Below are 26,654 nucleotides of genomic sequence, written 5' to 3'. Positions count from 1 at the left end.
AAGACTACAAGGGTGACTAGAAGTGTCCTAATAAATAAGGAACCATCACCTAAAATATTTGAGAAGAAGGAGAGTGCACAAAAGAAGAGGAATAGGAAACCGATTTTGCAACCAGAGTCTGAGGGTACAAATTCTGAAGAAGATCCAAAGAAGGAAAAAGCAACAAGCAGAACACCTAAGAAGGTAAAGGTAGTGACAAAGGCAACTACACCTATAGACATTTCCACCTACAAACCTGACACATTATTAGAGAGAACAATGAAGTCATTGGGAAGAAACAAGTTCGACAATGTCAAAGAACGTTATGATTCTTTTACTGAAGATGAGCAGAAGAAAATACTCCAACTGGTAATAACCTATTTGGGTCATTACAATAAATTTCAGCATGATTTGGAGAAAGATATTTCACTTTCTTTGTATAATAATTTGTTAGATAAATGGGAAGAAGCCATTCAATTAGAAAAGAAGATTATTGATGAAGTATTTGTACAGTATTTTCCCAATCTATCATCAAAAGGAATTAGTGCTCTAACTGAGGAATACAAAGCGTATTTTGATGTTAAAGAAAGAAGACTGAAGCTTCTTAATTCAAAAATGTTAGTTGTTGTGTCTGAGACACATCAACTAGCCTGTATAATCAAAAAGAGGGAAGCTGTCATCCACTCAAGAAGTAAGGATGATACTACAGAAGATGTTCATCGACCAGAAATGGATGAAGAGGAAATTATTCAAGTTGGCATAGTCTATCCAACCAAGAAGAAAGATGATTCCATTATTCTTGTTAATGAAGAAATTCAGGACACAATAGACCTATCTGGAGACATTACTACACCAGATATGGATCCTCCTACAATCATAGAAGTACAAGTTACATCAGGTGATCAACCGAGTAATCAACTAAAAGTGGTCAGTGAACCGACAACTGAACAACTAGAGAAAACCCAATCTCCACTGGTCATTGAGATTACTCAAAAGGAGTCCCCACTGAGGAAGCTATTACTCAGCAAATAGAAGATACAACAGAGAAAAAAACACAGAAAGAGCCATCATTAAGAGTATACCCCCTGAACCGGCAAAGAAAGAACACTTGATGAGGATGATGAAGACTCTTTAAGTATTTCAAGACCTATTGACATGAATACCTTGAGTGCATCAGAAATGATGAAGATTGCTAATGTTATGCAATCTTGTGCACACAGAAGAGATTGAAAGAGCAACAAATTGAGGCAGAGACAATCTAGAATGCAGTAGAAATTTTGTCTAGATTACTACTAGAAACCTCTATCTCACATCTTCTTACTCCTATCAGCAAACATGGTTAATAGTTGCACATGCATTTGATCAAATCAAATTGCTTGAAGATGTTGCTCAAATATCTATTGAGAAGAGCCACAAGAAGGCATATGGAGATAAACTAGCTAAGCACATTGAAAATAGAAAAATGGCTTTATCTCATAATGACAGTCTGTTAAAGAAAGCTATTGAATTTGGAGGAAAGTATCTTGCCTCTACCTCCAATATTACTTTCTTTTAGTCTGATATTTATAAGAATCAAGTTGAAACTGAGTAGGAAATAGAAAGGTTATGCAAGGCATATGTCCCACTCTAGGACTCCATTCATGCCTTTAACCAGTCTATAGATGAATTGCATGACAGACTGAACATGAATGATAATGAGAGAGCTAAGAGATTCCAATCTCTAAGAGAGTTCAAGAGTCATCTCACCTCATAGGTTGACATTCTTCAGAGAGCCTACTCCAGTGTAGAAGCTATTCTTGCTACTCCTGACACCTGCACGTTAGACTCAATGGAAGAATTCTATTCCCGCCTTTTGTCTACCTCTGAGTATATGAATAACATACTAGAATCATGGAAGAATTCTCTATCCTAGATGAAGCACAATTTCAATAATATTTTCATGAGAATAGCTAATGCATGAACTTGTTTAAAATTGCAATATATGATGAATACTTTGATACAAATTTTCTATATATATGTATATATTTTACTTTATCATTTTGGCATTGTTGTCAAAGGGGGATTAATAATATGTATGTGTGTTTTTGAAAATTTTGTATTTATGCATGCATTAAGGGAGAGTATTGCATTAAAAGGGGAATATGAATAAATATGTAAATATGTTGTGTATACACACTTAGTGGTATTGTATTACTCTAAAATTTTCTAAGTGTTGCCATCAATGCCAAATGGGGAGATTGTTGGCTTGATGATAATTGTAATATATTCATCACTTGTTGTCATTGATGAAACACTCTCACGCACATATATGATTACATTGACTACCAGTGTAACTTCAATTGGTTTACACTACCAACCGGTATGTTTAAGGTCTATCTCTAACTGGTACTTTGTGTCAATTGGTATGTGCCTAAGAGATAACCTGTGGTTACACTAAGTCGGCATCAAAATGAAGATAAAGATGAAGATGAAGATCAATTAGAAGATTCTAGGACAACAATTTACTATTTTATTCTAACCGGTATTGACTACTCTAATCAGTATCCATTTGTGTGATGAGTTATCAGCAGTGTTTGTTTGGCGGTCATTTTTGTGATGAGTTGTGTTTAAATATCTAGATACACTGCACCTAGGAAATTGTGTTCCTATGGCTGACATAAGGTCTGAATGTCTATTTAAAGACATCTTAGTGAATCATTTTAAGAGAAATGAAAAAGAGAGAAAAGATATAGAAGAGGTAATCTATGCGAATACTTTTGCTAAAGAGCAATAAGTGTTTAAGATGGAGAGCAGTGTTGAATGTACTTAGAATGATCTGATCAAGAAAGTTTTGTGCTACTCAAAATAGATCAAATCTTTCTTGTTGTTTTCTAATCATTACAACATAATAAAATCCCCTAACCGGGTAAGCTCTAACAAGCTTCATTGTACAAATCCTCTAACAATGTGATCCATTTGTTTGGATTCTAAAATCCTCCAGCAAGGTTACTCTGAATAGTGTAGTACTCCTAACAAGATATAAGCTTCTAATCAAGCTTGGGATCTCTAACGAGATTCACTCCTAGCATAGCTCTTTGTAAGACCTTAATCGGTCAGTTTTCTATTACTACAGATAGTTAACTTGTGAGTTCCATCTCACCGTGGTTTTTACCTATTTGGGTTTTCCACATATAAACATTTGTGTTATAGTGGATGTTCTACTTTATGTGGATGTTGTTATTTCATTTTGGATAGCATGTATTTTTTTCAAATTCTTAGTTAAGTTCATCTACTAGTTAGTGTTTAAGTTTGTGCTTGTTTTGGTGTCACTGATTCAGCCCCCCCTCTAAGTACTTTTCAAGACCATCACCCACTAGTCAAGTCAATCATTCCATCCCTATACCTAAATCCTTTCCTAGTGTGCATACATTTACATCTTATATCATGAATAATTCCACAAAAAATGTCAATCCTACACATGTTAGTCATGGAGAAATCTCGTTAATAAAAACTCTTACATACCTCCTTCTGCACGAGTCTTCCATTTGTATCCCAATCATCTCCCATACCCAAATATCACAGTGTTCCACCTCCTTATTCTCAACCTCCACCCACATTCAATAATATTTCTCCTCCATCCCAATCCAATATGTCCAATTTCAATCTTTCTATCGAAAGAACCATTAACAACTTATCCCAAACTGTTACATCCTCACAACAATAGTTAGCTTCCATTACTCAATCCTAGTTTAATGTGCCCATATTTGATGTAGTGAGCCCATTATCTAATGACATTTTCCATGCTATCCCTCATAAGTATATGTAATTCCCTCAATTGGATTTGTACAATGGAAAAGGCGATCCCTTAACTCATGTGAACACATTTCAAACTTTGTGTAGTGATTTTTTTCATCACCAAAGACTTATGGCTGATTTTCTTACTAGAACCCTTAGGGATTAATATTTGTGATGGTATTGTTGTTTGTCTCCTTATTCTATCACTTCTTTTCAATAATTCGCTAATTCTTTTATTCAACAATTTCAAAATAATATTGGTCCTAAGATTACTTTGACAGATTTGATTCATTGTAAGCAAGGAGTTAAAGAAAAAGTGACTAATTTTATTGGTAGATATAAACTTTTGTATTCTCAAATTTCTTATCCTATGCCTGATCATGATGTTCAAAGAATTTTTATTTCTAATTTACAAAAAGACATTAGGGATAAGCTTCTATTTTTTGAGTTTACTTTCTTTACACGATTGTGTGTAGTGCTTCATAATTATCAGCTTCAAGTGAGTCAATTTGAATCATCTCCTTGAATGACTCCAATTGATAAGAATGAGAGTGATCAAAAATATTTTGCAAAGTTTAAACTAAAAAAAGGATACATAAAGATAAATGACAAAATCAATACTCAAGCATCAGGTGTGACACCTTCATCCAAATACTGTAGAAAAGAATTTACTCCTCTTTTATGAGTCTTTGCATAGTATTATATCAAAAATGATAAATAATAATGTGTTTAAACTTCCTCCCATCAATACAATCGATACTTCAAAACCTTTTCCATCCTATCATGATCCAAAATCTTTTGCCAATATCACTAACAATTTGGTCATGAAACTAAGAAGTGTTATACTTTAAGTAGTAAGATTCAAGACTTTATCGATAATAATATCATATCCATAGTTGGTGTGAATGACAAAGGAAATAAATCCATAGCTCCTCCTGATAAAAATATCCAAATATTCACCAATCCTATTCCTTATCACACTTCTTATGTTGTTGAGTCTGAGTCACTTGTCTTTTCTCCTGATGATCTTGGTATTGAGTCTAATAATGTTGTGAATCTTGTTGACAAACCTACACCTCCTAAGGACCTATGCATTACCTTTGATCCTAGCGAGATTTTTGTTGTACCTAATAACCCACTATATATCACTGTAAAGATCAAAGTAGAACTCTCATGATGATTTCTCATTGATACAGTGTGTCTGGTGAATGTGATAACCAAAGAATATCTTACATTTTATAATTGCTCCATGTAACATATGATAAATCTGATGTTATGGTCAAGGTGTATGATGTTTTATCTTTCCCTTCTATTGGTTCTATTACTCTCCTTGTTGAGGTTGGTACTAAGTGTTTAGATGTGACATTTTATATCATTCCTACATCAGATCAATTTTATGTGAAGTTGGGACATCCTTGGCTCTCTTCCATGAAAGTGATCCCTTCTAACATTCATAAATATATAAAATTACCTTATAATGGTAGTATCATAATAATTAATCATAGAATGTATCAACCCACAATGAAGCATAGAAATTTCACCCTTAATTACTATTGGCCTAAACAAATCAAGCCTCAAAGAGATGATCTTTTTAATCTTATCAAAAGTGGAAAAATGAGATGATCTTAGCTTTGAGTAAGCCTAGAGATTTCGGACCTATTCCTCCTCCTCATGATGGACCTAGTATCTTTCCTACAACTTTTATTCCTCCCATATATGTCATACTTCCACCTATTAGGATAACTGGCGAACAACCAAGAGGGGGGTGAGTCAGTTATTAACAAATTATAACTTGTAATCCACAATACAACCTTAAACAAATCAAGTACCAGTAATGCACATACAGATGCTGGTAGGAACAAATATCAGTAAACAATATAACTTAACAATTAACCAAATAATTAATGCAAAATAACCATACCACATCACACCATGACTTGTACGTGGAAAACCTAGAAAGGGAAAAACCATGGTGGGAAGCCTACCCATAGTCAAATGATACTTCTGTAGAAAGTATGTGTTACAATGAGGGACTTGCACTTGTGGGAAGGAACACTACCTAGAGCATACTGCTCATTACAAAAGAGTCCCATTGACTACAAAGAGGCTACAACCATCTCAAGATAAATGGACAATAATCCAATAGAGTGAATTGCTAGAAATATCATCTACCATGCTTGATTACAGTCCCAATTAAGCTCAATGCCAGAGGACTAAATCCTCATCTGAATCCAATTCGATCACCAATGATTGATCAACTCCTCTACCTAAATGATATTACAATATTCATACATTACATTCCTTGACCATGACCTTTCCAATAACCATGATACATTACAAAGAGTTTCTATTTCTTATTTATACAAACACTAAGGCCTAAACCAATTAGGTCGGCCACCTAAAGATATTACAATAAGAACATTACATAATTCCATATTACAATGATATGCCATGTCCTCTTAAGACCAAAACAATAATAAAAAATCCATAAATCATCTTGAGACATCTCGATAATGTGTAGAGTACACATTAGCATGATACCGATCCATAACCTAGATAGGTACCAGACCTATTCTGCATCCACCACACCAAAGAAATATCTTCAAACAGTTGAAGCATGATCAAAGAACATCTTCAACATCCTGAAATCCATGAAGAAGCTGCACCAATACCAATTATGCATCTTGTCATGATTCCTCAATGAAAGTTCTATTGGTAATGCCTTAAACCAATGCCACTAAGGGTTTACAAGAGTGAATGATAGCATCCGATTACCAAGCCAATACCAAATGACTAAAACATTCTCATGGAGCATATAACACATGAAATCAAACATACTTCACTAATCCAAACATGCTGAAAGTGTCCAACATATAGTCTCTTCTGTTGGTAACACTAGATATTCTGTCGGTAACCAATCATAACAACTAGTGTTGACATCAATGACAAAACATCAATGCAACACATAATCAATTCAACCATAATGCCAACAATCTCCTCCTTTGCCATTGATGGCAACACTAGATGTGAAAAACATCTAAGTACTAAGAAGTGCCAAAAAAGTCTCCCCCTTGTGGAAGACAACCAACAATCAATAGCTCTCCCCCTGTGAATGATATCTTTTTAAGGTTCTAAATGATTTTTGACATTATTATCACTCGTCCTTTGACATCAATTCCAAAAATCTGACAAAAATATCAAAGCAATGATATAAATCTCTGAAACTCAAAGATGACTACTCCCCCTAAGTAGTAGCACCACTCATCAGTGCTACAATGAATAGTATCTCCGATAATGTATGTCAGACTGATGACAAATTTCATCAATCAAGCCTCTGCTGAAGGGGCAGAAACCCTAACCTATTTCTCAAATACTCAAATGATTCCTTAGACATCGGTTTAGTGAATATGATTGCAATTTGTTCTTTAGTGTTTACATAAACCAATTTGACTTCCTATACTTCAACCTTGTCCTTCAGAAAGTTATACTTTATTGAAATATGCTTAGTGTTAGAGTGAAATATTGGATTCTTAGACATGTCAATAGTTGTAGAGTTATCACAGTAGATAACTATGGGTTCACTACAATTTACCCTGATATCCTTCAACATTTGCTTCATCGACAAGACTTGAGTACAATTAGTTGTTACTGCAACATACTCAACCTCTATAGTAGATAAAGAAATGCACGACTATTTTTTGCTAATCCATGAAACCAATTTCTTTCCAAGAAAGAAAGCTCCACCAGAAGTGCTCTTTCTATCATTAGTATCACCTGCCGAATCTGAGTCAGTATATGCAGATAAAGTAAAAACATCATTTCTGGAATACCATAAACCATAATTTGTTGTTCCTTGCAAATATCGGAATATCCTCTTTACTACACATTCATGATTTTCTTTAGGATTAATTTGATATCTTGAAAAAATACTTATTGCATTAATAATATTAGGTCTAGTCTGAGTTAGATATAACAGACCACCAATCATAGACTTATACCTTGTCAGATTTACCTATGTAGAACTATCCTTGATAGATAATTTCTTACTTGTAGCCATAGGAGTACTTATTGGTTTCGAATTGTCCATACCTAACTTCTTCAACATTTCCTTTAGATACTTAGTTTGACAGATAAAAATCCTTTTGTCAGTTTGAGTAATCTGCAAACCTAAGAAAAATTTCATCTCACCAATCATGGACATTTCAAATTCATTTTTCATGTTGTTAGCAAATTTAATGCACAATTTATCTTAACCTCCAAAAAAGATACCATCAACACAAACTTCAATAATCAGAATATCATCATTAGTGATCCTATAATATAAATTACTATCAATGCTGACTTTAGTAAAACCAAGTTTCAAAAGATATTTATCCAATCTTGCATACCAAGCTCTAGTTGCTTGTTTCAAACCATATAAAGCTTTCTTCAATCTGCAAACCATATCTTTATCATCTGTCAGTGAAAATCGATCAAGTTGCTCAATGTAAACTTCATCCTCAATCTCACCATTCAAAAATGCACATTTAACATTGATTTGATAAACCTTATAGTTCTTATAAGCTGCATAGGCAATAAATAGTCTAACAACTTCAATTCTATCTATAGGTGCAAATATCTCACCATAATCAATTCCTTCCATTTGAGAATAGCCTTTACAAACCAATCTAGCCTTGTTCCTTATAACTTGACCATCCTCATTCAGTTTATTCCTAAAAACCCATTTAGTTCCAATAACATTCTTATTTTTAGGATGAGGAAGTAAAGAACAAGTTTCATTCTTCTCTATCTAATCTAATTCATCTTCATCTTCCATAGCCTATAACCAATGTTTATCCTTACAAACTTCAATAATAGTTTCTGTTTCAACTTGGGAAATAAGACATACCTCTTCATTTGCATGTTTTCTTATTGTCATAACTCCCTTCTTTCTGTCTCCAATAAGTTTAACTTTAGAATGATTTAATCTTACATACCTAGGTGTATTTTGAACATTAGTTTGACTATTCTGATCATCAGTCACAGTTGAATTTTTTGATTGTGCTGGTGTAACTATCTCAGCTTCCTATACTGGTTGAGGCATTGCCAGTTCCTTATCATATGATATATAATAACTTTTGTATTGTTTATCCACTTTCACATTAGCACTCTCCACAATTTTCTGCAATCTTTTGTTATAACATCTATATGCTTTTCTTTGAATTGAATTATAAAGGAATATCCCTTCATCACATCTAGGATCAAACTTTCCAATTGAATCATCTCTTTTGATATAGCATTTACTTCCAAATTTTTTGAAATACTTCATAGTAGGTGTATGTCCAAGCCATAGATCATAAGGGGTCTTACCAATTTCACCCTGGATGTGAACTCTATTGAATGTTTAGACTATTGTACTCACTACTTCTCTTCAGTAGATACAAGGCAATTTGGCTTCCATCATCATAGATCTAGCTGCATCTAAAATGGTTTTGTTCTTTCTTTCAACTACTCCATTTTGTCGAGGAGTCTTAGGTGCAGATAGTTGTCTCCTGATTCCATTTGTCTCACAATAATTGTTAAATTCATGAGAAGTGAACTCACTACCATGATCTAATCTTAGAAATTTGATTTTTAATCCAGTTTCTATTTCAAACTTCGCTTTAAAGATCTTGAATTTCTCAAAAGCTTCAAACTTCTCCCTTAGAAAGGTTACCCACATCATTCTAGAATAGTAATCAATAATCAACATGAAATACCTAACACCTTGAAATCTTCTAGTCCTTTTTGGACCACATAAGTCAATTTCAATCAAATCAAGTACATCATTAGATTTATCATGTATGCTCTTAAAACAACTTCTAACTTTCTTACGCAATTGACATTCCTTACATACCGGATTATGACGCTTCATAATCTTAGGTATATCTCTAACTACCTTAGTTGAACTAATCTTAACAATACAGTCAAAGTTAACATGACAACCTCTTATGCCATAGCCAACTCTTATTAGTATGAGGAATCAAACATGTCTTATTACTAGTGTTCAAGTGAAAGATATTACTTACTATCTGAATTCTAGTTGCACTCTCCAAACCAATCTTGTTAATGATTTTGCATTTTCTATCTTTAAATTGAAGTTGAAAACCCTTTTCAACCAATTGACCAATACTCAAAAGATTATGCTTCAAACCTTCTACATAATAGACATTATCAGTGTTATGCTTGCCATCCAAAGAAATAATACTTCTACCTTTGATCATACATTCCTTGTCATTTCCAAATCTGACTTGACCGCCATTATATTCTTGCGAGGACATAAATTTTCCTTTATCTCCAGTCCTATGATGTGAGAATCTACTATCAATTACTTATTCATCCTTATCTTCAACTTTTTCTTCCAGGGCCTTTTCTTCATTCTTGATAACCGGTTCTGCTTCATCTTCCTTCAAAGCATAGAACACCCATTCCTTTCCTTTGTCAGATCCACTAGCAGAGTCTTCTATGGGTTCATCTCCAAAGTCAACAGTTACTCCTTCCTCATCTGCTATGTAGCATTGTTTGCTTTTCTTGAATCTATATCTATTCTGGTTAGGCTTAAAAGATTTCTTAACTATTTTCTCAAACCTTGCATTCCTTTGAGGACATCTAGATGCAAAATGATAAATCTTATTACATGCAAAACATTTAAAAAGTTCTTTTCCTTCATACTTACTTCCAATGTTTCCTTTAGGTACTCTTCTAGCAAATAAGGCTTCAAGTTGCACAAGTTTTTCATCTTCTTTCCTCATGTCTTCCAATTATTTTACATATAGGGCTCTCCAATCACTTTTGCCAATAGATGTTGATGATGATGCATAAAAAGAAGGTTCTGACTTTACATTTGTAGAAGATCCAAATTCTTTAAGCTCAAAACTAGATAATTTCCCAATCAGAATGTCTCTGTTAATTGAGGTGTTTTCCATTGTTCTTAACTCGTTAATTACAGTTACCTTCATCTTGTAAGCTGGTGGAAGGGCTCTCAAGACTTTGGAAACTATTTCATATTCAGTTAGAAATTCTCCACAACATTTAATTCCCATAACAATCTAATTTACTCTTTCCATAAACACAACAATTCTTTCATTATCTTTCATTTTCAAGTTTTCATATCTTACCCGATAACCATCAAGTTTAGCAATTTTGATAGTGGGGTTACCTTCATTCAGAGTTTGCAATTTGTCCCACATAACCTTAGATGATGATTTGTAAGTCAATCCCATGATCTACTGATTAGTAAGTGCATAGATGAGGGCTTCTCTAGCACTGCAATCATTTTCAATATTCTTATCCAGATCTGCAGAAGAAGGATTGCTAGATGCTGGATCATAGGGTGTGTATCCTTTCTTAGTAATCTCTCGAATATCCTTGCCAAGACATCTAAGATGAGTCTCCATTCAAATTTTCCATATCCCATAATTTGTTCCATCAAGCTGAGGGATTTCTCTTTTGAAAATAGTCGCCGGTGGATTAGAAGTGTTAGTTGTCATAGGATCTACCTCAAGTAGTTAAGCTTCTGAAAAAGTGGACCAAAGCTCTAATACCAATTGTTAGTATAACTGGTGAACAACTAAGAGGCGGGGGGGTGAATCAGTTGTTAATATATTATAACTTTTAATCCACAATACAACCTTAAACAAATCAAGTACCAGTAAAGCGTATACAGATGCCAGTATGAACAAATATCGGTAAACAATATAACTTAACAATTAACCAGGCAATTAATGCAAAGAAACCATACCACATAGCATCATAATTTGTACGTCAAAAACCCAGTAAGGGAAAAATCACAATGGGAAGCCTACCCACAATCAGGATGATACTTCTGCAAAAAGTATGTGTTACAATGAGGGGCCTGCACTTGCAGGAAGGCACACTTCCCAGAGCGTACTTCTCATTACAAAAGACACTCACTGACTATAGAGAGGCTACAACCATCTCAATATAAATGGACAACAATCCAATACAGTTTACTACTAGAAATAAAATCTACCATGCCTGATTACAGTCCCGGTTAAGCTCAATGTCGGAGGACTAAATCCTCATTTGAATCCAATTCGATCACCAATGATCGATCAACTCCTCCACCTGAATGATATTACAATATTCGCACATTACATTCCTTGACCATGACCTTCCCAATAACCATGATACATTACAAAGAGTTTCTATTTCTTATTTATACAAACCCTAAGGCCTTAACCAATTAGGTTAGCCACCTAAAGTTATTACAATAAGATCATTACATAATTCCATATTACAATGATATGCCATGTCGTCTTAAGACCAAAAAAATAATAAAAAATCCATAACCTAGATAGGTACCAGACCTATTCTGGGTCCACCACACCAAAGCAATGTCTTCAAATAGTTGAAGCATGATCAAAGAACATCTTTAGCATCCTAAAATCCATGAAGAAGCTACACCAATATGAATTATGCATCTTGTCACGATTCCTCAATGAAAGTTCTACTAGTAATGCCTTAAACCAGTGCCACTAAGGGTTTACAAGAGTGTATGATAGCATCTAATTACCAAGCCAATACCAACTGACTAAAGCATGCTCATGGAACATATAACACATGAAATCAAACATACTTCACTGATCCAAACATGTCGAAAGTGTCCAACATATAGTCTCTTCTGCCGGTAACACTAGATCTTCTATCGGTAACCAAAACTTGTCTATTGGTAACCAATTATAATAGCTGGTGTTGATATCAATGGCAAAACATCAATGCAACACATAATCAATTCATCCATAATGCCAACAATCTCTCCCTTTGGCATTGATGGCAACACTAGATGTGAAAAACATCTAAGTACCAAGAAGTTCCAAACAAGTCTCCCCCTTATGGAAGACAACCAACAATCAATAGCTCTCCCCCTATGAATGATATCTCTGTAAGGTTCTGAATGATTTTTGACATTATTATCACTCATCCTTTGACATCAATTCCAAAATTCTGACAAAAATATTAAAGTAATGATATAATTCTCTGAAACTCAAAGCTGACTACTCCCCCTGAGTAGTAGCACCACTCATCAGTACCAGAATGAATAGTATCTCTGATAATGCATGTTGGACTGATGAAAAACTTCATCAATCAAGTCTCTGCTAGAGGGGCAGAAACCCTAACCTATCTCTCAAATACTCAAATGATTCCTTACACAACGGTTTAGTGAATATGACTACAATCTATTATCTAGTGTTTACATAAACCAATTTGACTTCCTCTACTTCAACCTTGTCCTTCAGAAAGTTATACTTTATTGAAATGTGCTTAGTCTTAGAGTGAAATACTAGATTCTTAGACATGTCAATAGCTGCAAAATTATCACAGTAGATAACTACAAGTTCACTACAATTTACCTTGATATCCTTCAACATTTGCTTCGCCCACAAGACTTGAGTACAATTAGTTGTTGCTGCAACATACTTAGCCTCTACAGTAGATAAAGAAATGCATGACTATTTTTTGCTAATCCATGAAACTAGTTTCTTTCCAAGAAAGAAAGCTGCACTAGAAGTGCTCTTTCTATCATTAGTATCACCTAACCAATCTAAGTTAGTATATGCAGATAAAGTAAAATCCTCATTTTTGGAATACCATAAACCATATTTTGTTGTTCCTTGCAAATACTGGAATATCCTCTTCACTACACATTCATGATTTTCTTTAGGATTACTTTGATATCTTGAAATAATACTTACTGTATTAATAGTATCAGGTCTAGTATGAGTTAGATATAACAGACCACCAATCATAGAGTTATACCTTGTCAGATTTACCTATGTAGAACTATCCTTGATAGATAATTTCTCACTTGTAGCCATAGGAGTACTTACCCATTTGGAATTGTCCATACCAAACTTCTTCAAAAGTTCCTTCAAATACTTAGTTTGATAGATAAAAATCCCTTTGTCAGTTTGAGTAATCTGCAAACCTAAGAAAAATTTCATCTCACCAATCATGGACATTTCAAATTCATTTTTCATGTTGTTAGCAAATTCCATGGACAGTTTATCTTAACCTCCAAAAAAGATATCATCATTAGTGATCCTATAATATAAATTACTATCAATGCTGACTTTAGTAAAACCAAGTTTCAAAAGATATTTATCCAATCTTGCATACCAAGCTCTAGTTGCTTGTTTCAAACCATATAAAGCTTTCTTCAATCTGCAAACCATATCTTTATCATCTGTCAGTGAAAATCGATCAAGTTGCTCAATGTAAACTTCTTCCTCAATCTCACCATTCAAAAATGCACATTTAACATTCATTTGATAAACCTTATAGTTCTTATAAGCTGCATAGACAATAAATAGTCTAACAGCTTCAATTCTATCTACAGGTGCAAATATCTCACCATAATCAATTCCTTCCATTTGAGAACAGCCTTTACAAACCAATATATCCTTGTTCCTTATAACTTGACCATCCTCATTCAGTTTATTCCTAAAAACCCATTTAGTTCCAATAACATTTTTATTTTTAGGCAGGGGAAGTAAAGACCAAGTTTCATTCTTCTCTATCTGATCTAATTCATCTTCCATAGCCTATAACCGATGTTTATCCTTACAAACTTCAATAACAATTTCCGGTTCAACTTGGGAAATAAGACATACCTCTTCATTTGCCATTTTTCTTCTTGTCATAACTCCCTTATTTTTGTCTCCAATAAGTTTAACTTTAGAATGATTTAATCTTACATACCTAGGTGTCTTTTGAACTTCAGGTTGACTGCTCTGATCATCAGTCACAATTGAATTTTTTGATTGTGTCGGTGTAACTATCTCAGCTTCCTGTATCGGTTGAGGCATTGCTAGTTCAGTTATGATCATTTCCACTGCCAGTTCACTATCATATAATATATAATAACTTATGTACTATTTATCCACTTTCACATTAGCACTCTCCACAATTTTCTGCAATCTTTTTTTATAACATCTATACGCTTTGCTCTAAATTGAATTATAAAGAAATATCCCTTCATTACATCTAGGATCAAACTTTCCAATTGAATCATCTCTTTTGATATATCATTTACTTCCAAAAATTCTGAAATACTTAACAGTAGGTGTATGTCCAAGCCATAGATGATAAGGGGTCTTATCGGTTTCACATTTGATGTGAACTCTATTGAATGTGTAGACTATTGTACTCATTGCTTCTCTCTAGTAGATATGAGGTAATTTGGCTTCCATCATCATAGATCTAGTTGTTGGTATTTTGGTATGGTTTTGTCATTGACATCAACACCTACTAAAATAGTAGCACTTTGGAGATCCAACAACATTCATCGGCAAGCATATAACTATTGCACAGTTACTGGTATATGGTTCACTGGCAGGATATAATGATCATCGACACTTGAAATGATATGGCAGACACTTGGTAATATCCAAGACATCATTTGGACATCTTATCTTAATGAATTAATCATTGGTATATTCATATTTGCATATTTGCTTTTACCAGCAAATAGGGCCAGGGTTACCTAGGGTTACACCAGCAGGTTTATCTTTTCCAGATCAGCATGGCACACTATGGAGATGATTAATTATTGTTGTAAATGCATTAAGCTGACATGTTCAATCGGTTATTGCATCAGATATTATATTGTTTGTAAAATGTTTTTATTGTAATATCTTGTAGAGCCGACCTACTAAAATTGGTCTTAGGTTATGGAATAAATGTAAGATCTTATTTATAAGATCAAGTGTGGAATGTGAAAAAGAATTGTGTGAAGGTATATGCAAGATTAAGTAGTGCAATACACATAGACATCATTTGAAGGTGAAGCTAGGTTTTTGTGAAAGCATATGAACATTACATCGGAACAGAATCTAGAATATGAAGATGTTGTTTTGTGTAGTACATTCTTATTGGATTTAACCATCCAACTGTAGTCAGTGTGACTCCCATTTTGTGATTGAGTAGTGAGCTCTAGGCTGTTGGCCTTTCTGTATGTGCAGACCCCATTTATGTACACTTACTATCTACAGTAGTATCATCTGATTGTGGGTAAGGTTTCCCACTATGGTTTTTCCCCTTACAGGGTTTCCACGTACAAATATTGGTGTCATGTGTTGTGGATGACTTTGTGTTTATGTTTCATGCATTCATCTTTACTGGTATAGCAATTTACTGTTAAAACTATCTACTGCCATACTTAACTCATTTACCAGTATTAAGCATTAAGTTGGTTAAGTTGTTTTTGGTTTGAATTTATTTGACAACTGATTCATCCCCCCCCTCTCAGTTGTCTCCAGGACCTAACACTAGTTGCATCTAAAATGGTTTTGTTCTTTCTTTCAACTACTCCATTTTGCTGAGAAGTCCTAGGTGTAGATAGTTGTCTCTTGATTCCATTTGTCTCATAATAACTATTAAATTCATGAGAAGTGAACTCACCGCCATGATCTAATCTTAGAAATTTGATTTTTAATCCAGTTTCTGTTTCAAACTTCGCTTTAAAGATCTTGAATTTCTCAAAAGCTTCAAACTTCTCCCTTAGAAAAGTTACCCACATCATTCTAGAATAGTCATCAATAATCAAAATGAAATACCTATCACCTTGAAAGCTTCTAGTCCTTTTTGGGCCACATAAGTCAGTTTGAATCAAATCAAGGACATCATTAGATTTATCATGTATTCTCTTAAAATAACTCCTAACCTTCTTACACAATTGACATTCCTTACATACCAGATTATGAGGCTTCATAATCTTAGGTATATCTCTAACTGCCTTAGTTAAACCGATCTTAACAATACAATCAAAGTTAACATGACACAACCTCTTATGCCAAAGCCAACTCTCATTAGTTTGAGGAATCAAACATGTCTTATTACCAGTGTTCAAGTGAAAGATATTACTTCCTTTCTGAATACTGGCTGCAATCTCGAAACCAGTCTTATTAATGATTTTTTATTTTCTATCTTTAAATTGAAGTTGAAAACCCTTTTCAACCAATTGACCAATACTCAAAAGATTATGCTTCAAACCTTCTACATAATAGACATTATCAGTGTAATTCTTTTCATCCAAAGAAATAATACCTCTACCTTTGATCATACATTCCTTGTCATTTCCAAATCTGACTTGACCACCATTGTATTCTTGCAAGGACATAAATTGTCCTTTATCTCCAATCCTATGATGTGAGCATCTACTCTCAATTACCCATTCATCCTTATCTTCAACTTTTGCTTCCAGGGCCTTTTCTTCATTCTTGATAGCTGGTTCTGGTTCATCTTCCTTCAAAGCATAGAACACCCATTCCTTTGCATTGTTGGATCCACTAGCAGAGTCTTTTGTGGGTTCATCTCCAAAGTCATCAGTTACTCCTTCCTAATGTGCTATGTAGCATTATTTGCTTTTGTTGAATCTATATCTGTTCTGGTTAAGCTTAAAAGATTTCTTAATTCTTTCCTCAAACCTTGCATTCCTTTGAGGACATCTAGATGAAAAATGACAGATATTATTACATGCAAAACATTTAAAAGGTTCTTTTCCTTCATACTTACTTCCAGTTGGTCCTTTAGGTACTCTTCTAGCAAATAAGGCTTCAAGTTGCTCAAGTTCTTCATCTTCTTTCCTCATGTCTTCCAATTATTTTACATAAAGGGCTTTCCAATCACATTTGCTGATAAATGTTGATGATGACACATGAAAAGAAGGTTCAGACTTTACCGCTATAGAAGATCCAAATTCTTCAAGCTCAATAGTAGATAATTTCTTAATCAGAATGTCTCTGTTAACTGAGGTGTTTTCCATTGTTCTTAACTCATTAATTGCAGCTGCTTTCATCTTGTAAGCTGGTGGAAGGGCTCTCAAGACTTTGGAAAATATTTCATCTTCACTTAGAAATCCTCCCAAAAATTGAATTCCCAAAACAATCTCATTTACACTTTCCATAAACACAACAATTCTTTCATTATCTTCCAGTTTCAATTTTTCATATCTTATCCGATAACCATCAAGTTTAGCAATTTTGATAGTGGGGTCACCTTCATTCAGAGTTTGCAATTTGTCCCACATAACCTTAGATGATGATTTGTCAGTCAATCCCATGATCTACTGATCAGTATGTGCATAGAAGATGGATTCTCTAGCTTTGCAATCATTTTCAATATTCTTATACAGGTCTGCAGGAGCAGGATTGCCAGATGCCGGATGATAAAGTGTGTATCCTTTCTTAGTAATCTCCCAAATATCCTTGCCAAGACATCTAAGATGAGTCTCCATTCAAATTTTTCATATCCCGTAATTTTTTCCATCAAGCTGAGGGATTTCTCTTTTGAAAATAGTTGCCTGTGGATTAGAAGTGTTAGTTGTCATAGGATCTACCTCAAGCAGTTAAGCTTCTACAAAAGAGGACCAAAGCTTTGATACCAATTGTTAGGATAACTGGTGAACAACTAAGAGGTGGGGGGGTGAATCAGTTGTTAACATATTATAACTTTGAATCCACAATACAACCTTTAATAGATCAAGTACCGATAAAGCACATACAGATGCCGGTAGGAATAGATATTGGTAAACAATATAACTTAACCATTAACCAGGAATTAATGCAAAGAAACCATACCACATAACACCATAATTTATACGTGGAAAACTTGAAAAGGGAAAAATCATGGTGGGAAGCCTACCCACAATCAGATAATACTTCTGTAGAAAATATGTGTTACAATGAGGGGCCTGCACTTGCACGAAGGCACACTGCCTAGAGCGTACTGCTCATTACAAAAGAGTCTCACTGACTATAGAGAGGCTACAACCATCTCAATATAAATGGACATCAATCCAATAGAGTGAACTACTAGAAATAGCATCTACCATGCCTGATTACAGTCTCGATTAAGCTCAATGTCGGAGGACTAAATCCTCATCTGAATCCAATTCGATCACCAATGATCGATCAACTCCTGTGCCTGAATGATATTACAATATTCACATATTACATTCCTTGACCATAACCTTTCCAATAACCATGATGCATTACAAAGAGTTTCTACTTCTTATTTATACAAACCCTAAGACCTAAACCAATTAGGTCGACCACCTAAGGATATTAAAATGATATGCCATGTTGGCTTAAGACCAAAATAATAAGAACAAATCCATAAATCATCTTGAGACATCTCAGTAACGTGTAGAGGATACGTTAGCATGATACGAGTCAATAACCTAGATAGGTACTAGGCCTATTCTGGGTCCACCATGCCAAAGCAATGTCTTCAAATAGTTGAAGCACGATTAAAGAACATCTTCAACATGCTGAAATCTATGAAGAAGCTGCACCAATACTAATTATGCATCCTGTCATGATTCCTCAATGAAAGTTCTACTAGTAAAGCCTTAAACCAATGCTAGTAAGGATTTACCAGAGTGTATGATAGCATCTGATTACCAAGCCAATACCAACTAACTAAAACATGCTCATGGAGCATATAACACATGAAATCAAAAATAATTGACTGATCCAAACATGCCAAAAGTGTCCAACAGATAGTCTCTTCTACCGATAACACTAGATCATCTACCGATAACCAAAACTTGTCTGTTGGTAACCAATCATAATAGCTAGTGTTGAAATCAATGACAAAACATCAATGCAACACATAATCAATTCATACATAATTCCAATATGACCTCCTATGTATTACAGATAAAAGCACTTGGCATCTTCTATGTTCCAACCTAACGTGGCTTCTCTTGTTCCTCCTTGAAAGTAAGAAAAGAGTCCTATGTCCATTGATTCTCAGCCTTTGCAACCCTTGGGTAGAACTCAAAGAAATTGTTGTGTGAGAGAACACCAAAGAAGATGTCATTCTAAGGCTTGTTAACTTTCTTCCCAAATCATTTCCTCCCTGAAGACACCAAACATTGACTTGGTCCCATTTGGCTAGCCTTCGCCTAACCCTGGGGTGGAAGTTCAACCTAAATCACCAAGACTAAAAATTCTTAAGAAAACTGTGATGAAGGTAGGGTAGACAACTAAGATGGGGGGTGAATCAATTGTTACCAAATTTTATAGCAACTTAATTTAATCTCAGATCTAATAGTTAACAGTGAAAGCAAAAATCAACAATGCAACATGAACACACATAACACTAAGATTTTGGAAAACCCAGTCAAGGGAAAAACCATAGTGGGAACCTACCCACATTATGATGATAACCTATTAGAAGTATATGAAATATTACAATATGGAATGGACATGCATTTAGGCACACTTCTTAGAGTTCACTACTCAAAAACAACAAAGGGCAACAACCCTGGGAAGGCTCACTACCTTACAAATAGATTCAAAGCACTTTTGAAAAATCATGAACTGAGAAACAACATCCTCAATGCCTAGTTATAGTTCTAGTTAAGCACATAGCATCTCTCACACTTCTCCCACGGGGTCTTCACTAGCTAGGCAATATTATATCATGTGCATTCATATTGGGGGGTTTAATATCCCAAAAATGAGGGTACAATATATTGCCTATTGGTGAAAATAGGGTTTTTTTTAATTCGAGCTATGAAAAAAAACAATTTTTGACAAAAGTAGGGGCATTTTAATTCACGCTATGTATTGGGAGGGGGAGACAAAAAAGGAGTTTAGGGCAATATTTAAAAAAAATAGTGGGATTCTTTAGTATGCCATGAATGCACATGCTATAACCCAGATTCACTAAGTGAAGCCCCCATGACTTCTTCACACTTTTATTCTACTTCTGAATGATTAATACATTATTTGTACACCACACATGCATCTCACAATGATTATTATTTATTTATACATGATATCAACCTTGGAACAATATCATCAAGGTTGGCTCAACACATATCACCTAATTACAAAAATATAACCATACATGCTACATTATCATATGTGGATCAAAACAATATCGACTAAGACATAGTATGGACCTAAATCACCACCTCGAATATGAAACACCTCCAATAATTAAGAATCAAACATTTGTAACACGCTACAAGCATCATTTTAACCAAGAACATGAAGAAAATCACCAAACCAAAGAAAATCATCAATAACACACTCACCAATCAATGCAAACCACTAACACGAATAACATACAATTTGGAAATATCCACAAGCATCATGAATTTCCATAGCAACATCCACACTAACTCAAATTACTAGAATCATCATTATCATCATATCGAACTTCAAGAACATTAACTGAACTATTTGTCAACCTGGAAATATCACTTGTGGGCCTTCAACTCATGAACCACTTAAATTGAGGACACACATTAATGTCGCAAACATATTCCCAGATCTGCAAATAGAGATATTACATTGCAATCCAATACATATCAAAATACTGAACACTGACAATAATGAACAATAGAAAAACTCACCACAACACAAATACTCATAACTCACTCAAATATTTATGTGGACCACTAAATCTTGCACTAAATCAACTAGAGATAACTATATATAAACCCTTTAATCCGCAAACATTGATCATGAATATGCAACATAAACCAACTAACTAAAATTCTCTATAGCACTGCACTAGATAGAGAAAATATGTTGACATCAATGAAAACACATCTCTTAGATATCATTAAGGCACATATTTGAAACAATCACCAAAATATCCAACAATCTCCTCCTTTGGCATTAATGGCAACGTATGGTGTGAAAAACAATAAATGTCAAAGAAATCAACAACTCTCTCAAATATTCTCACCAATAGAAGTTATTGCACATTTTTTCACATGAATGTTTGTCCCTTTGACATCAATGACAAAAACACATAATTTCAAACATAGAACCTCACAAATCTAAACATCTGACTACTCCCAATTAGTAGCAGCCACCTCATCAATCTAGATCACAAATATGACAGTGAAATGCACTGAAATGATGCATACCAATGCACCTTAGTTCTGATCAAGAGGGGAAATCACCCCTTACCTCTCTCTAAGATATTCAAAAGTATCCTAAGGCAAAGGATTCATGAAAATATCTGTAACCTGTTCCTTTGTAGACACATATTCTAATCTGATTTCTTTCTCATTTACCTTCTCTCTCAGAAAATGAAACTTGATAGATATATGCTTAGTCTTTGAATGCAACACCACATTATTAGAAATGTTAATAACACTTGAGTCATCACAGTAAATAACAATAGACTTATTATACACAACTCTGATATCTTTCAACATCTGCTTCATCCATATTACTTGAGTATAATCATTAGCAACAACAATATATTCTGCCTCTACAATAGATAAAGAAATGGAATTCTTCTTCTTACTCAACCATGAAATCAATTTCTTACCCAAGAAAAATGTACCACCACTGGTACGCATTTGGTCATCAACATCTCCTACCCAGTCAACATCAATAAAGGAACTCAAAATAAAATCATTATTTTTTAGGATACCATAAACCAAAATCAATAGTTCCTTTTAGATATCTAAAAACTCTTTTAACAACAACAACATGAGATTCCTTAGGATCAACTTGAAATCTAGAAACAAGATAAATAACATTCATGATATCAGGTCTAGTCTAAGTCAAATATGTCATTTCACCAATCATAGATCTATACTTGGTCTGATTTACTTTAGGGGAATCATTATATTTATTCAACTTGCATCTCATCACCATAGGGGTTCCAACTGGATTTGAATCATCTAATCCAAACTTCTACAATAATTCCTTCACATACTTTGACTGAGATATGAAGATACCTTTTTCTGACTGTGTAATTTGTAATCCTCAAAAGAATTTCATCTCAACAATCATAGACATCTCAAACTCATTCTGCATTTCATTAGCAAACTTCTTTCACAAACTATCATTCCCTCCAAAATAAATATCATAAAAAAAAAACTTCAATAATAAAAATGTTATCATGATCAATCTTGAAATATAGATTACTATCTATAGTACCTTTGTTAAATCCTATCTTTAGCAGATACTTATTCAATCTGGAATACCAAGCTTTGGGGGCTTGCTTCAATCCATACAAAGCTTTCCTCAACTAGAAAACCATATCTTTTTTATCAGTCAATTGAAATCCATTTGGTTTCTCAATGCATACTTCCTCTTCCAAATCACCATTAAGAAATGTTGACTTGACATCTATTTGATAGAATTTGAAATCCCTGTAAGAAGCATGAGAAAGAAATAATCTAATAGCTTCAATTCTTGCCATCAGAGTAAAAGTCTCTGCAAAATCAATTCCTTACGTTTGTGAATATCCTTTACAAACAAGTCTTTCTTTATTCCTAACAACTTCACCTTCCTCATTCAATTTATTTTAGAAAACCCATTTTGTTCCAATTATATTTTGGTCATTTGGTATAGGTACCAGAATCCATGTATTGTTCATTTTAATCCAATTCAATTCTTCTTCTATCTCTTTCACCCAATGTTCATCTTTACATGCTTCACTCACATCCTTAGGTTAAATCCTAGAAATCAAACAATACTTAACCTGATCTTCGATAATTCTTCTCCTAGTTTGAAAACCTTTATTTCTATCTCTTATAATCTGATTTTCTAAATAATTCAATCTTACATACCTTAGAGTCTTACGATTTTCTTAATTTTTAGACTCTTGTATTCTTTCATCCACACTTGCACTATTTCCTTCATCTTGACTTCCTGGATTCATTGGAGTAATCTGAACTTGGTTCCGCATCTGAACTTGCTTTCCTTTTTCAAAGCTATCATTCTGACCATCTAAATTATATTTAGAGGACCTAGACTGTCTCTCCATACCTTCATCAACTTTGACTCTCAACTATCTTCCTCAATTTCTTATTATAGCACTAGTAGGCCTTTATTTTAGTAGAATAATCAAGAAATATTCCTTCATCACATCTATCATCAAACTTCCCTAAATATTCATCACTTTTGATAGAGCATTTACTTCCAAAAATTCTGAAATATTTAATAGCAGGAGTATGACCAAACCATAATTCATAAGGAGTCTTACTGGTATCAGCTTTCATATGCACCCAGTTGACAATGTACACTACAGTACACAACTTCTGTCTAGTAAATATGTAGAATATTTCCTTCAATCATTATTGTCCTAGCAGCTTCCTGAATGGTTCTATTCTTTCTTTCCACAACTCCATTTTGTTCAGGGGTTATTAGAGAAGATAACTATCTCTTTAACCCATGCTTTTCACAAAATGTATTGAACTCACAAGAAGTGAATGCATCACCTTTGTCAGATCTTAGACACTTCAACTTCAATCTTGTCTTTGTCTCAACCATAGCTTTGAAATATTAAATTTCTCTAAAGCTTCAGACTTTTCCCTTAAGAAAGTAACCCATATAATCCTTGAATAATCATCAATTAGCAACATGAAATATATATCTCCTTGCAAACTTATGACTCTAGAGGGACCACACAAATCAGTATGCACAAGATCCAACAATCCATTAGAAAAATGTTTTTAATTTTGAAAGAAACTCTGGTTTGCTTCCCCAATTGACATTCTGGTGTAGTCACTAGTTAGAAGGGACCTCAAAGAGATCAATCTAGACTGTGAAGAATTAGTAAAGACAATGGAAACAAGAGGATATGATGGAGGAAATGCAAAACTAAATGAATTAGATCATGAAAACTAATTACAGATAATCGGCAACATTCGAGTTACAAGATTTGACTCACTGGCCTCCTACATACATGCTCCATTATAGAATCGCTCAACTCCAAACCTCTAAATCTCAAGATATATCTTCTATATTCTTCCTAACTAATTTATAATACTTAATTACACTGATTTATATGGTCTAGAGGGATCAAATGTCGAAGAACAAGATCAAACATGTAAAACAACCAGGTCGGCCTCCACCAATAAAAATCCTCTAGAAAACCCAAAGAAAGAAGTGTGGAATAGAGGGAAGGTCAACCACATGCCAAGAAACATTGGAATAAACAAATTGAAGCTTTGTAAGCTATGGAAAGGATCCACAAGATTCACCAATAGTGAATAGGTCCAAGTGGTTTCGGTGTTCTAATCTTGGAATCCGGAAGTGATAACTTGCCAGAAAATAATCCAAATGCTCTGTGGTTTAGGAATAAAGAAGATGATCATGTGCATAAGAAAAATCCATCTCTGCAAGATCCGATGAGAAAATGCAATAAAATGTAGAAGGATATGTTGAAACTATGAAATAGAAAACAAACATAAAAGAAATATTTTTGGTTGATGCAAGATTGTCAAGAACCGGGGATGCTCCTGCATCCAACATCTGAGGTTGTTGGAAAAGTGAGTCCCTCACTTTTCTTTGGTTAGAGGAAAACCAAGGCGGTCCACCTCTTCCTGCAAAATCTAAGATGAATCTTCAACTAGTCTGTCAGGTTCCATTTCACAAGATACTTCTTGTAATGACTGCTCCTAGTGCTACGCCCAATCCTGTTGTCTAAAATGTCTTCAATCTGATATGGTTCCTTCTGAGGCAATTGTTTCTCTAATTTTTCAATACTATCTTTATTAATTTCTAATTCATGATACTGATGTAGATCTGTAATGTTAAATATAGGTGAAATACTCAAACTATTTGGTAGCTCCACTTCATATGCATTTTCAAAACTGAACTTCCTCAAGATCTTGCAAGGTCCAAACTTCCTCATCTTCAACTTGTTAAAGGTTCCAACTAGAAATATTTCTTTTCTTAGATAAACCATCACTTCATCGCTAACTTCAAATTCCTTATGTATCCTCTTTTCATCTACTTTCTCCTTATACTTGCTATTCATATCCTCTAAATATTGCTTAACCTGAATATTTAAGGCTGCCATGTGATCTGCAAACTCTTCTACTTCTACACTCTTGTCTTCATTACTAATATCTTTCAATTCTAATATACCTCTAGGGTGTCTCTGGTAACAATCTCAAAAGGTGTTCTTCTGGTACTCGTGTTTACTAAATTATTGTAGGCAAACTCTACTTGTGCAAGAATCAAATCCCAACTTCCAGTTTTCTCTCCAACTAAGCATCTCAACAAATTTCCCAAGCATTGGTTTACTACCTTTGTCTGTCCATCAATTTGTGGATGAAAAGTAGAACTGGATTTCAAATCTATCTTCATCTTCTTCCAAAGTGTTTTCTAAAAATAACCAACAAATTTAGTGTCTATGTCTGAAACTATGCTTTTAGGTAATCCATGTAATCTTACTACCTCCTTGAAAAATAGGTCAACTACATGCACTGCATCTAATGTTTTCTTACAAGGTATGAAATGAGCCGTCTTCGAGAATCTATCCACCACCATAAATATAGAATCATTTCCTCTTTGTGTCTTACGTAATCCAAGTATGCTAAAATTCATTATGTAATTAATCATAAATCAGAGGGAAATCGTGAATCCCTATCTTAATAGAATTCAAACAAACTCAATGAAATGATACAATCAAATAATAGGAATGTAAATATTCAATCAATTCTCCCTATTCTATGATCGCATGTAGCTTCCACTTCTCTTCTCTTCTTTGTGGTATGGTGGCTCTCAGATATAACACTGGCAACCTGCAAATGACACAAAGATTCAAAGTTCATGATTGTTGAAAATGGAGATTGAATGCTCAATTTATAGATTTTTGGAGAGGATTGATTGAGAGGTGGGACAAATTGATCAAGAGGTGGAACTCAGGTGAGCTCACCTACTGATTGATAGTTAAAATGTTGATTTGGGGGTGGAACATAATAGACTAAATAGATTAAATGAGACAATTGATTGACAAAAAGTTGATTGAAGGATGAAAAAGGGTGATTGGAGGAAATAAAGAGGAGGAGATAGTTAACTAATTGAAAGCTGATTGAGTGCTTTATTTAGAAAAAGCTAACTAAAAGATAGAAATAGGAATTGAAG

This window comes from Cryptomeria japonica, chromosome 4 (genome assembly GCF_030272615.1).
Source record: "Cryptomeria japonica chromosome 4, Sugi_1.0, whole genome shotgun sequence".
Taxonomy (NCBI): domain Eukaryota; kingdom Viridiplantae; phylum Streptophyta; class Pinopsida; order Cupressales; family Cupressaceae; genus Cryptomeria; species Cryptomeria japonica.
The sequence above is the reverse complement of the archived record's forward strand: the minus strand, read 5'-3'. Positions refer to the sequence as shown.